We start from the raw sequence: 14,602 nt of genomic DNA on the forward strand, positions 1-14,602 counted from the left end.
CGACGTGACAAAAGTGCAATATTTCTGCAAATTTCAATGGTGGGCCATTAAAAAGGATCAGCGTGCGAACCATTCAACGAAACATTGTCGGTGTGGGCTTCTGAAGCCGAAGGCCCACTCGTGTACCCTTGATGACTGCATGACACAAAGCTTTATGCCTCGCCGGGGCCCGTCAACACCGACATTGAACTGCTAATGACTGGAAACATGTTGCCCGGTGGGACGAGTCTCGTTTCAAATTGTATCGAGTGGATGGACGTGTGTAGGTATGGAGACTACCTCATAAATCAATGGATACTTCATGTCAGCAAGAATCTGTTCAAGCTCGTGGAGGCTCTATAATGGTGTGGGGAGCGTACAGTTGGAGTGACATCGGACCCCTGATACATCTCAATACGACTCTGACAGGTGACACGTACGTAAACATCCTGTCTGATCACCTGCAACTATTCATGTCCATTGCACATTACGACGGCCTTGGCCAATTCCAGCAGGATAATGCGACACCCCACAGGCCCAGATTTGCTACAGAGTGGCTCCAGGAACACTCTTCTGAGTGTAAACACATCTGCTGGCTACCAGACTCTCCAAACATGAACACTGCTGAGCATACCTGGGATGCCTCGCAACGTGGTGTTCAGAAGATATCTCCATCCCTCGTACTCTTACGGAGTTATGGACAGTCCTGCAGGATTCATGGGGTCGGTTCCCTCCAGCTCTACTTCAGACATTAACCGGGATGATGCCACGTCGTATTGCTCTACTTCTGCGTACTCGAGTGGGCCCCATGCGATATTAGGCCAGAGTACCAGTTTCTTTGGCTCTTAACAGTATAGTCGAAATGCACCATAAATTGCCCTGAATTTTGTCCCATTAACACTCCATCCAACAACCAGTGGAATGTGAGTAGTGCATTCTGTTACCCAAGCTGTATACAGCAATATTTTTAGGGTCCCCAAGGAGTCGTACATGCCATTTTGGGCTGCTCCTCGAATGCTACTTCTACCTAATGATAGCCACTCTCATGTTGTGGTGTCACCGCCGGACACCACACTTGCTAGGTGGTAGCCTTTAAATCGGCCGCGGTCCGGTAGTATATGTCGGACCCGCGTGTCGCCACTATCAGTGATTGCAGACCGAGCGCCGCCACACGGCAGGTCTAGAGAGACTTCCTAGCACTCGCCCCAGTTGTACAACCGACTTTGCTAGCGATGGTTCACTGACAACATACGCACTCATTTGTCGAGACGATAGTTTAGCCTAGCCTTCAGCTACATCATTAGCTACGAGTTAGCAAGGCGCCATATTCAGTTACTATTGATATTGTGAATCATGTTCCATCAAGAGTAACGTTCATCATTAATGGATTAAAGTTAAGTATTCCACCAGCTACGTCCGTTTTTTTTTAAATTCTAATTTCCTTGTCATGTCCCAGACCTCACGCCAGCCTGCATTAGCAAAAATGCGTGCATTTCGGCCTCCTTTAGTAAAACGGTGTTGGCTCTCTTGCCAACCACAACATTGGCGACGAGAGTAAAAACAGTGTTCTTACGATATTGCCCTGATTTACTTGTGTAATCGGTTCACCACAATCTCCAGATGTACTGTCCGAATTTTATCGCTTACAGAATCAGCAGACGCAGGCCTTACTGGATGCCCTTGGACAGCTCGTCCAGGATCAACGTGCGATGCAAAACGATGCGGCAGCAGCCGCTCCACCGCTAACGCAGCCACAACACGCAGTTGCACCAACTTTTCGACCTTTTGATGCTGCACTGGAAAGCTGGGCAGAATGGTCCCGCCAATTTGGATTCCATCTCGCCGCCTACAGAATTCAAGGTAGCGAGCGGCAGCCTTTTATATTATCATCAGTCGGGGTCAACACGTACCGTGTGATAGGCAAATTATTTCCCCAACGCAACGTAGCAACTCTGTCCTACGAAGAAATTTTGTCTGCATTAGATGCATATTTCAAAGAATCAGTCAATGTAGTTGCGAAACGGTATACCTTCTTTCGTACAAAACGTACGGCAGGTCAGACTAATCGGGAGTGGGTTGCAACCTTGCCTGGCCTTACTGGGGATTGCGCTTTTGAGTGTCAATGTGGACCCCCATATTCACATACTATGGTGCGTGATGCAATTGATGAACGTTTCTGATGTTCATATAAGGGAACAGATTTTGAAACTAGTCAGCCCCTCCCTTCAACAAGTGATGGACATATTGGATCGGCAGGACACACTTGACTTTGCTCAGGAATCATTTGAAGCTTCACCAGCCCCGTGTGTCAGGTTAACCGGCCCGCAGGGCGAGCTGCACGGAGCGTAAAAACAGCCCTCGCGCCCGGCCGCGCCGCTGCCGCCAGGCTCTCAGCCACGTGTGCTGCGCCAGCAAGCAAATGCAGTGCTCAAATCCTGCCCACAGTGCACTACTAGACATTCGCGTGAGAATTGCCCGTCACGCCAAGCTATTTGCTTTTATTGTAATAAAAAATGACATGTTCAGAGTGTTTGCCAGAAAAAGCTCAGATCGGACGCTCAAAACCATTCCAGGCCCTTTGCTTTGAGCCGGAATCGGAATCGAACCAAGGATACTCAGGCTCGCGAAACTTCGTGCATGGAAATTCATGTAGTTCATTCCACTCCGCCCAGTGTCACTCTCTCTAACAGTCACTGTGTTCGTCCCACAAATAGTGTGCGTCAACATCGCTGGAACTCCCATCAAGTCGCAAGTGATTTTGTACCAGTGACAGTTCACGTTGCATGAGACAGTCGCTCTTGTCGTCAGCAGGACAATAAACGTTTGTGGACTTGGACATTAACGGCAAAGTGATACCATTCCAGCTCGATACCAGGGCTGCAGTTTCACTGATCAATCAAAACACTTACAAACTGCTGGGCACACCTCCGTTGCATGCCGCAAATGTTACCTAGCTATTCAGGTCAAAAGATCCCTGTATTAGGACAGTGCAGCCTTCTTGCAACATACAAAGGACAAACAAAACTTGTGTCATTTTACGTCCTTCGTTCTTCTTCTGCTGTGATCTTGTTTGGTTTCGATTTATATCAGTTGTTTAACTTGTCTATAGAAAATCAGGTCCTATCAGTGAACCAGACTGTGCCTTCAGACAGTGTTTCTCGTCTATGTGAAGAACTTGCAGACATTTTTGCACCTGGCCTCGGTTGCGCTAAGAACTATGAAGCACATTTGGATCTGAAAGTAAACGCGCAACCGAAATTTTTCAGAGCGCGCAATGTTCTCCACGCATTGCGTGATGAGGTCGCAGAAACATTACACGATTTGGAATCACAAGCTGTAATTGAACGTGTGCAGGCTTCTCTCTGGGCATCACCGTTAGTAATTTTGCCAAAACCTTCGGGAAAATTGAGACTTTGTGTGGACTTCAAGGCAACAGTGAATTCACATCTAGTGATTGCAACTTTTCCTTTACCCCGACCAGAAGATCTCTTTGACAAACTGTGCCCAGGTAAATATTTTTCGAAGTTAGCCCTACCAGATGCGTACTTGCAAATACCGGTGGACGAAGAATCCCATTGCGTTTTGGTGGTTAACAGGTATCTTGGTTTGTATCGATTCAAACGACTGCCATTTGGGTGTGCATCCAGCCCTGCATTGTTTCAGCAATATCCACAAACTGTTTATGCGTCGCTCCCTACTGCAGCAAACAAACTGGACGATATTGTGATCTCCGGAAAGACGGAAGAAGAACATTTAGCCAATCTCAGAACATTATTTCAGGTCTTGCGACAAAATGGTCTTCGCTTGCGGAAGGACAATTGTGTGTTTTTTGCTCGTGACGTACCATACCTGGGACATGTACCCAATGCCCAAGGCATACATCCCAGTCCCGATCACCTCCGTGCCATACAAGACTTGCCTTCGCTGCAGAATTTGAAGCAGCTACAGGTGTCCTGGGAAAAATCTACTATTATCACCGACATGTTCCACACGCCTCTTCCATTTCAGCTCCGCTTCATCGCTTACGCCGGAAAGGTGTTCCGTTCGCTGGACGACGGAATGCAAACGCACCTTTCGCCAGTTGAAATCGGCGTTGCTTTCCAATACTTGTCTTACGCCATTCAATCCCCAGAAGCCCCTTTTGTTGATGGTGGATGCATCGTATTTGGAGATTGGTGCTATGCTTGCGCACAAAGATGGATCGCACGATCGCCCTATTGCCTTTGCGTCCAAATTGCTCTCGTCTGCGCAAATAAATTATTCACAGATCGAGAAAGAAGCACTGGCTCTCGTATTTGGTGTTACAAAGTTTCATGATTTCTTGTGTGGTCGTCACTTTACCATAATCACAGACCACAAACGTTTGACATCGCTTTTTCATCCGACCAAGCCTGTACCTCCACGTACAGCGCAGAAATTCATTCGCTGGTCTATTTTCCTCTCGCAGTACCGCTACGATATCTTGTATCGGTCCACTGCTAAGAACGGAAACGCCGATGCTTTGTCCCGTTTGCCTGTTGCTGAGGATAGGGCATTCGATTCCTCCGAACTTGCTTGCATGTACATTGATGCGGAAACCGATGACGTGGTCGAATCGTTTCCGATTGATTTTCGTCGTGTAGCTACAGCCACAGCTGCCGACCCTGTCGTTGCTACCGTTCTGCGTTTTGTTGCTACGCAATGGCCCTTGTCCACGTCACGGATCGGGGACCCGTTTGTTCGCCGATTTTTTGCTCACAGGGAGAAACTTTTCGTTCGACGTGGTGTTTTGCTGTTGCGTTCTGGTAATGATCAGTCCAGGGTCGTGGTCCCACGTTCGTTACAGTCCTCTGTCTTACAGCTTCTACACCAAGAACATTGGGGTATAGTAAGAACGAAAGAACTTGCTCGTCAGCACTGAACTTGGTTCGGAGTCGATGCCGCGATTACGAATATGTGCTGTTCTTGCATTGTGTGTGCCGAACAACAATCAGCACCACCGCGGATATTCTTTGCATGGCCAAAAGCCACTTCCCCTTGGCAACGCTTACACATCGATTTTGCTGATCCATTCTGGAATTCTCGATGGTTGGTTGTGGTAGATTCATTCAGTAATTTTCCTTTTGCTGTCCGGATGTCTTCCACGACGTCATCTGCCACCATCCAAGCGTTAGCTGCTACCTTTTGCATTGAAGGTCTTCCACAGACAATTGTTTCCGACAATGGCCCACAATTCTTGTCCGCAGAATTTCAGTTATTGTGCAAGGCCGATGGTATTCAACATCTGACGTCCGCGCCGTTTTCGCCACAGTCAAACGGTGCCACTGAACGATTGTTCAGGACTTTCAAGTCCCAGATGTTGAAGTTGAAAGAGTCGCATTCTCGGGAGGACGCGTTATTGCTCTTTTTGTCCTCGTATCGCTCTCATCCCCGAGATGGTCGCTCGCCGGCTGAGTTGCTCCACGGTCGTCATCATCGAACCTGGATGTCTTTGCTACATCCGTCGCATCAGGTTCCTATGCAGCGGCGGAAACTTGCTTTTGCTCCAGGCGACGTTGTCTACTATCGCCACTATCGAGGTTCACGGCGTTGGCTCGAAGGGCGCATTCTTCGCTGCCTCGGCCGCGCTATGTATTTGGTTTTGGGGGCCTCTGGTGAGGTGCGTCGGCATCTCAATCAGCTGCGCCTCTGTCGTCGCACGGGATCTGCCGCTCCCCGTTTGCTTTCAGCGACGGTCCCGTCCGGTCAGCGCCCTGGGGACCCATCTACTGGCTCGCCTCAGCCCCAGGTGTTACCGACGCTGCCTTCCATTTTGCCCCATGGCGACGGGCCGCCGCCGCCGCCTGTTCTCACGCCTGCGACGCCCGCAGTGGACGCTTCGCTGCAGCCGCCGGGCGCCTCCCTGGGTCACGCTGCGCCGATTGCTTCCCGGGACCAGTTGTCCTCCGACATGGAACTCTTGCCCGTTCCGGACCATGTGTCGTCTTCGCCCATCGGGTGCCCCGGCCCGATGGAGGTCGACCCTTCGGCCCCTCCTGTCTCTCTGCGGGTGCATACACCGCATGTTGGCGTGCACCCTGGAGCAGGTTTTCAGGCGTTTCCTAGCTCCCCGCGGTCCGAATGGCAGGGTGCGGGTGGCACAGCCTCGCCTGTTGCTAGGCTCCCCACCTCGTCGCATACGTCAACATGGGGTCGTCTCCACGCCGGGCGGAAGCCTTGTACCACAACCGTACGCCGATTTGCGGGGGAGGAATGTGGTGTCACCGCCAGACACCACACTTACTAGGTGGTGGGCTTTACTCGTAAATCGGCCGCGGTCCGTTAGTATACGTCGGACCCGCGTGTCGCCACTATCAGTGATTGCAGACCGAGCTCCGCCACACGGCAGGTCTAGAGAGACTTCTCAACACTCGCCCCAGTTGTACAACCGAGTTTGCTAGCGATGGTTCACTGATAAAATACGCTCTCATTTGCCGAGACGATAGTTTAGCCTAGCCTTCAGCTACGTCATTTGCTACGACCTAGCAAGGCGCCATATTCAGTTACTATTGATATTGTGAATCATGTACCGTCAAGAGCGACGTTCATCATTAATGGATTAAAGTTAAGTATTCCACCAGCTACGTCCGTTTTTTTTTTTTTTAATTCTAATTTCCTTGTCATGTTCCAGACCCCACGCCAGCCTGCGTGAGCTAAAACGCGTGCATTTCGGCCACCTTTAGTAAAACGGTGTTGGCTCTCTTGCCAAGCACAACACATGTTCTATGGTATTAACATACCTCTAATATCCCAAATTGTTCAAAGTTTCTTCAATGTAAGCTAATTCGAATTTATTATTCAGTTTCAGTTGCAGTTGCTGTTACGTAAGGGATAGGATTTACATCCAAATCTTATGATTGCCGGGATAGCTGCAGTCAAAGAAAACCCAGTAAGCCTGATTTCCATCCAGGCTCATCTTTGGTGTGATCACAATCGTTGCAGCCCACAGACTGGAATGTGATTCAGTAATACTATCATCTAACATTTTGTTAATGAAGTCTATCAGTGTTTGTAGACAGTCCTATATGCCTTATGGTTTACAGTACACCGATGATTCACTCCCAGTTGGGATTCTGTGTGGTGTTAGCAGGGTAGCTGGAAAACTGCCTGGAGAGTTAAATGGAACCTAAAATTCCATCGCTAATATTTGTGCAAACTGTTTTCCTTCCTCACGTAATGCAGTCAAGCTAGTGGCTCCCTTAAGGCTTACGGATCAATTTCGTCCTGTTTAGATCATCTTCATCTAAAGCATCAAGAATGGCGGTCGTAAATACATTAGACATGTCTTTGGTCCTAAAAATTAATATGTAAGTAATTAACCTCACCAAATGCTATCAAGACGTTTATGAATAAAAGTGTATATTCGAAAATGTCAAAAATCGTTTTAAAAAAGACTGGACTCGACTAGAACAATGGTTATTCAGTGCCCAGTAAGGCTAAAGAGAAGTTTTCCAATGAAGAATACACAGCATGTTACAGAAGTGCAAAACAATTGTATAAATTCTTTAAACGCCATCATTTCACTTTTTGGCTGTCAATATTTAATTTTGCTGCTCAAGTTTTGGTTTGTGTATCATTGTCTAGCACATACATAGAGAACAACTGTGTGTACGAAAATATTGCTGTCTGTTTACAATGACATACTTACAAGATCCGATAGCATATTACGTCAGAGAGGTTAAAAGTAATAACACCTTGTCACCTTTGATGGTTACTGAGTCAGCTGCTGTTATCAATGAGACAGACTGCATGATACGTTGATTTGTATTTCTTAAATTTAGGCTTAAGTCTGAAGTAGTGAGGCAACCCATAAAAAGAATGAAATAAAAAAATGAAATAAATCATTTACGCAGTCAGGGACTTGTAGAATCAAATGTGGTGACTGTGATGATCTCTATTTTGGGTAGTGGGCTGATGTTTCCCCATCAGATTCAGAGAACACAGAAACACTGAGAACTATAACTCCTCATTTAGCGCAAATGTCCATAATTACAATCGTAATACCAGCAGCATTGAGAAATCTTTGAACGTACTCAGTAGGACATCGAACCGTAGTTTAATGGGCGCTCTATAGGAAATTCGGATTCATAATCTCTTCAAGCAACAACCAAATCATATACTCAACGAAGAAACGTATCTCAGAAACGACAAACATAAGAGAATTTTTAGATATAGGCTTTTATTTTAACTAGCAACGAAAATACTTAGCTATGTAAATCTCTGTTGTGATGTACAAAATGTGATGTGATGTTCAAAACATGATGAGATTTTCAAAATATTTCTGCTTATCGCAACATGGTCCGCTCAAGATTACAGTATACAAAATAATATCGTGCTTTGACTAGTTACTCTTTGACGTCTTACGTTATCTCTAACCCTCGATGACTGACTTAAACCTACATCTACATTCCACAAATGCTGTCGTTGACTGCATTTCCATCATGTGTGACATAGCCTTACCAAAAAGTCATTATTTTTAATTTGTTTCTATGCCATAGTATGACATTGAAAGCCTCCTCTTGTCTTGAACTAAAGTGAGTACATGAAATATGCAACCTCGGTAAAATGACCTAGAAACTTGCCCCTTTTATACGCAATTTTGAGCCAAGAATCATTATTAATACTGTTTGACCGTGGTTTTGTCGGCAGGTCACGTGCTATGAATATGTATAACCTCACACTGAAAGCCTAATGTCTGCACAGAAAAGAACAGAATATGGAGCAACACCAAATATCAACCAACAGCACCCACCATACCTTGTGAGCTGTAAAAGTACGCAAGGTGTTCGAAATATTTCTGCTTATCGCAGTTGCCTCCAATCTGACGAATAACTTCGCTGAAGAGAGAATACATTGAAAAGATTGTTCTCAAATCATGTAGTATCTTAAGTAGCAAGAGCGTGTGTTTGCAGTTCATAAAACTTATAGACTTCGTGATTAACTGGTGGACAATATAGACCGAAGATGTTTCAATGAAGCTACTAATTATGAATAAGTAATCCAATAAGCAGTGACAGACGTTATACACTGTCGGAAAAAAACCGGAAGACCAAGATCGGGTTGTGCGACGTAACTGGGAGCTGTTAGGCGTGTTTCTACATCTAAAATATGATGCTTATTAAAATTTCGCACCAGTCGCATAACAATTTCTCTAGCAGCACCATTATGAGGATGCAAATCAGGTACGCTTTAAATACACACTGTAAAGGTTGAGCGTTAGTTTGGTCTGAGATTGGACGTGGTGAGTTAATGTTGGCCAAGGATGCCTTTAAGGGGCTCCGGAAAGGCTCAAAATCATGAAAAGTTCAGTTTTTACTTTTTTGCGTTTTCTGAATCTGCAGACTATTACCTTTTAATAGATATATAATTTATTCAATTCCGAAGACTACAACTATTTTTAAATTTTTTTTGAAATGTGTTCTACATGGGCGTGACCCACTGTGGCGCTGTTAAACTGCTGTCAAATGGTGTTATTATTAACGTCCGTGTTCATCAGGTACATTTTAGTGATGTGAGATAAAGTATGTGTTGTGGCTAACCTGTGATGGTTCAATATATATCGCTAGTGTGATTGTCGATTGTTTCATGTTTATTTACTCTGTCGTTATCTCGAAAATATTCGTAATTAATTCTGTTTCTTGAGTCTCTGTTTTGTTGAAGTATAATAATGAATAAAAGTAAAGTTATTAGAAATGCTCTGAAGGCTTTTAAGAAAAGGAGAAATGTTGGAAAACCAAAGGTATGTGTTATTACTGTAAACAATAAAGACGATGAAAATCCCCAACATAGCTTGTGTCCCAAAGAAGAAGACAGTTGGTGTAAATGTAACAAAGGATTGCTAACTGGTGAAGTGTACACTCATAAGCATAGTCTGCCTCATGCAATAATGGAGGTGATAAAATCTATTTTCAGAGACAGCAGCACCTGAACTGTTGAAAAAGTATATTCACGGAAAAACTCAAAACCCCAATGAAAGTGTAAATAGTGTTATATGGTCGAGAATCCCCAAGACTGTATTTGTTGGAATAGAAACGCTTCACTTTGGTGTGTATGATGCTGTTGCGACTTTCAATGATGGCAACATTGTAAGGTGCAAGGTATTTAGAAATATGGGAATGAAGATAGGTTCTAACATGGTACGAGCGATGCTTGCTTTAGACAAGGAACGCCTTCGGGCTGCAGACAGGGCTGTAAAGAGTCTAGAAATACAAGCAAGAGTAAACAGGAGGAGGAACAAGAGGAAGCTGGAGGAGGAGTTTGCAGAGGATGAAGATAATCCATCCTATGGACCTGGAATGCACTAAAAAGTTAATCCAATCTTTGTCGCTCGATTCCCAAAACTTTTATTTTCTCATACTAATTACATGTTTTGTAAGGATCTTCCAAACATATTTGTTTCAAACTTTCAGTAAATGTTACACACTACCTTCTGCATAATTTAACACAGCCTTTTTCCAAAAAACTGTATATTTTTGAATATATAAATAAAAAATTGCAAAAAAATGTTGTGAATTTTCATTACAATTGAAAAAATCGTCTTTAATAACTGAACTAAAATTTTGTAAAATCCCTGTGTTAAGTTGTAGCCCATATTCCAATAAATAATCTGTAAAAAGTTCAACTTCCTACCTCAAATACTTTGTGAGGAAAGATGTAATTTATAAGCGTTATTTTAACATTGCAAGTATAGGGCGTTCCGGAGCCCTTTAAGGTGACAAAGATGCCATTACCGGCATCTCACTGAGTTTGAACGAAGTCGAGAGGGAAGACCAACGTGTTCAGCGTATGATTCTGGTGCATCGTACTGCATCTGTTGCAGCAGTCTGAGCCACAGTTGACATCAGAGTGGCTTAACGAATTGTTATAAATCGGTTATTTCAAGGAATGCTCCGAACAAGAAGCCATGTAGCGTGCATTCCACTTACCCCAAACCACCGCCATTTGTGACTTCATTGGTGTCAAGCGAGAGCTCAATGGAGGGTAGGGTAGAGATCTGTTGTGTTTTCTGATGAAAGCTGGTTCTGCCTCGGCAGCCAGTTGAGGGGCTTAAACCAACATGTATGGCAGCAGGAGCACTATCGTGGTTATCCCATGCACCGAGACTGCAAATTTGTACATCAGTCCAGTGTTTTCACGTGTTATGCTGGCATTCATGAACGGAACTTCAGGGGGTGTTTACCCACATCCATACCACTGTTGTAACCCAACATGCTCTACGGTGTGCCATTTTGCTTTGGGCTATTCGGTCACCAGATCTGTCTCCAGTGGAGCACATGTGGGAAAACTTCAGCGTCATTCACAAAGTAGCACTAACTGCCCTTGTATTGACTCACCAAGTGAAAGAAGCGCGACCCTTCATCCCACAAACTGACGTCTGGTACCTGTACAGCAGAATTTATTCAGTATTGCATGCACGTATTCGACATTCTCGCAGTTAAACCGGTTATTAATGTACCAGTACTTCACAATTGCAATGGCCGTTTCGCATTTACATTTAACTATGATTTAGCAGTGTTAATCGCTTACATATGTTACCTAGAAATTCATTACTTTACATTAATTATTTTTTGGTGTTAAGATTTTTTTACCGTCAGTATATTTACGCTTCTGCTAAGAATGACCACGTGAGCTACGACAGGTGAGAATTAGAACGAAAGAATAAGTATAGTACCATCCTCGGAACCACGTTAAATAAGTAGGGGTGTAATGAATACTATAACCTCACAGACTAACAAGTGAAATATTAACAATGTACCACGACCATGGAAGAAGCCCTCTCTCTTTGAATGAGAGAAGCTTTTTTATGGACACTAGTACGTCTTCAGACCTGAAAGCGTTGCCAACGAAATATTTTCCCAAACTGCACAAGCAAAGCCACAGTCTCGCCATATTCCCTGTACTTTGCAGCTTGGGAACGGCCATTGTACGAAAACTCAACGCAGTACACAGCGTCAACATGTACACGCCCTGAGAAACAAGCCGAAGCAAGTCGCCCACAAAAATCCGAAAACAGAACTGCAGATATTTGCATCGCGTTCGTCGGGGAACGCTTTGACTCAGCTCAGACGTGCAGGCATCCCATAGATCAACTCACCAAATCTTCGAAGTATCCGCTACAGTCAAACACTGCAGTAGGCTTAGCAGTCGATAAGTTAGGTAAACGGTGACGAAACATCGACTCAAATTTCACTTCAGAAAGAATAAATTCAAAGGCGCCTTTTTAATGAATGGCTTCAAACTTCGAATCTTCCGTGTATGTCAGTGTTAACAGACGCCAGATTTGTTGTACATACGTGACAAATAAAAACACCTACAGCCGTCCATACGATTTTTTTTTTGTCTCAACGCTTCAGAGCGTCATATTCAGGCTGTTTTTGATGTGATACAGGGTGGTATGATCCCCATGCATAGCACATCAGTGGCCAGCTTTACTGGATACGCAGATAATGTGTCAGCACTCCAACCATCAACTGTGTTTTTATTTGTTTGTCACGATAGTAAGCAGCCGTCGTCATAGAGACCGCCTTCTAGGAGGATGGCCATGCAAAAGCTTGTTGTACATACTGTTGATCTATTATTTACACTTGATAATGGCAACTGAGCCGAAACTACAATACCACAATGAAGTCAGGTACAGCATAAACTGGAAAACGGCGTCATTTGTAGGGTTTATAGAGATTTTGGACCAGCACTGCATTTGGCCTTTAACGACTCTTTGCACCTAAGGCACGATTGTTGAACTGAAATATTGTTATTCTACTCTGAACCGTGCATTTGAGTCCATACTTGATGAGACTAGTGACTGGTGGAAATTGGTAGCAGTTAGAAGCTGAGGTTTTGAGAGACAGATTCGCTGGCAGTGTTCACGAAAATCGAAGTATCGACAGCCCCGGCGCTGTTAGACCGCTGAATTAATATGGGGCACAGGACTCGGAAAGTCTTTAATTAGAGCCTGCGGAAGGGAGCATCCTGGACCGAAAATAGCGCGCGGAAGTGTATGAACCAAGTTTGGCGCCAGCCACAGACGAGGAATTTCAATTTCCCATGCCTTCACATGTCTAGTCCTTTCCAAAAATTTTCAATACCGCTCCTCGCTACACTTCTACAGAGTAATAGACTACATGTTGTGAATTCACAGTACTTTTATATACGTTCTGCTGCTTCCTTGTTGACGCATAGTGTTTGTAAAAAGACGGTTTAGATCGTTGGTACGTTGCAAGAAACGTCAAACAAGAACAAAAAAATTCATGCTTCAAGAGGAGAGTGCACACATGCCTCAGTCTCCTTGTCCCTGTCAATACGTAGAAAATAAAGTTCATAACATTAACCCCGTAAGTAAAATTTAGGATGTGAGAAACAATTAAAAACCAGAACATCCATAAATGCTATGTACAAGCAGTGTGCTGAAACCTGTATTCGGATAATACTTCCCGTGTTAAAGATGGGAAGTTACTATTACCGAAACTTAAGTTTATCAGAGGATAGATAAAAGGGTGCAGCTTAGCACCTACCCTCTTTAAAGTATTTTTGAACGAAGCACTGAAAAATTAGAAAAGGAAGTACAGAAACAAGGGAATTAGAGTAGCTGATGACGTCCTGTTTTCCCTAAATTTCTGCGACGGTCATCTTCATCAAGGAAGAAGAGGACGTTCCTTAATATTAAGAAAGACTAAGGAAGATTACGAGCAGACATAGGAAGAGATCTCGTTGTGAATGATGAATCTATAGTAAAGTTTAATCGATGCTATAAATATTTAAGGACAATCACTTTGGGTAAGGGTGGAAGCGATGAGGAACTAAACTGCAGAATGAGGAAGGGAATTGTGGCAATCAAGCAGTTACACTCCGTCAGTTGGAATAAAACAACGTCAAAAAGTTTGAAATGGAAGATATACGAATATTTAAATTAATGTCAAACGATAACCAATTTCTCCTTCCAAGAAACAGTTTTATTGCTATAGCCGGTCTGCATTTTATATTCTCTCTACTTCAGCTGTAATCAGTTAATTTGTTACCCAAATAAGAAAACATCTAGTACTAGAAGCGTCTACATTCCTATTTTAATTGTTTCCTCATCACCAGATTTTTTCCTAGTAAATACAATTATCCTTTTATTGAAGATCGTCTTATAACCTGTCTCGAGACACTATCCGTTCCATTCAACTGATGTTCCACGTGCTCTCAAATGTGACAAAAGTCTCTAGTGAAGTCATCCAGAAAATCGTTAAAAGCCATTGCTGTATAGAGTCAAGGCACATGGAGAGTGTGAACCACCTACACTGAGGTGCATGTAAACATAGGCGAAGCAAACTGTGATGCAGTGATTACTATGCTGACCAGTAACACAAGCAACAGAGTTAGTGCTCAAACAAGAAAAAAGAAAAGAAACACCTTTATAAAAGGTGGTGTTATTGCTCTCAGCTGCATGTAACAGAAACAAGGATGTGTGCGAGTTTTGTCTGAGATCAGAGATACATTGTCATTCTTCCTCGTTAAACGTCATGAAATGATCGTAGTCTTTCATCTTTGACAGAAAACATATTATCTCGATCACATTGTATATACTTCCAATCAATTCTTTACTTCAAATGGTTCAAATGGCTCT

Source organism: Schistocerca nitens, chromosome 5 (assembly GCF_023898315.1).
Source record: "Schistocerca nitens isolate TAMUIC-IGC-003100 chromosome 5, iqSchNite1.1, whole genome shotgun sequence".
In the NCBI taxonomy this organism is placed as follows: Eukaryota; Metazoa; Arthropoda; class Insecta; order Orthoptera; family Acrididae; genus Schistocerca; species Schistocerca nitens.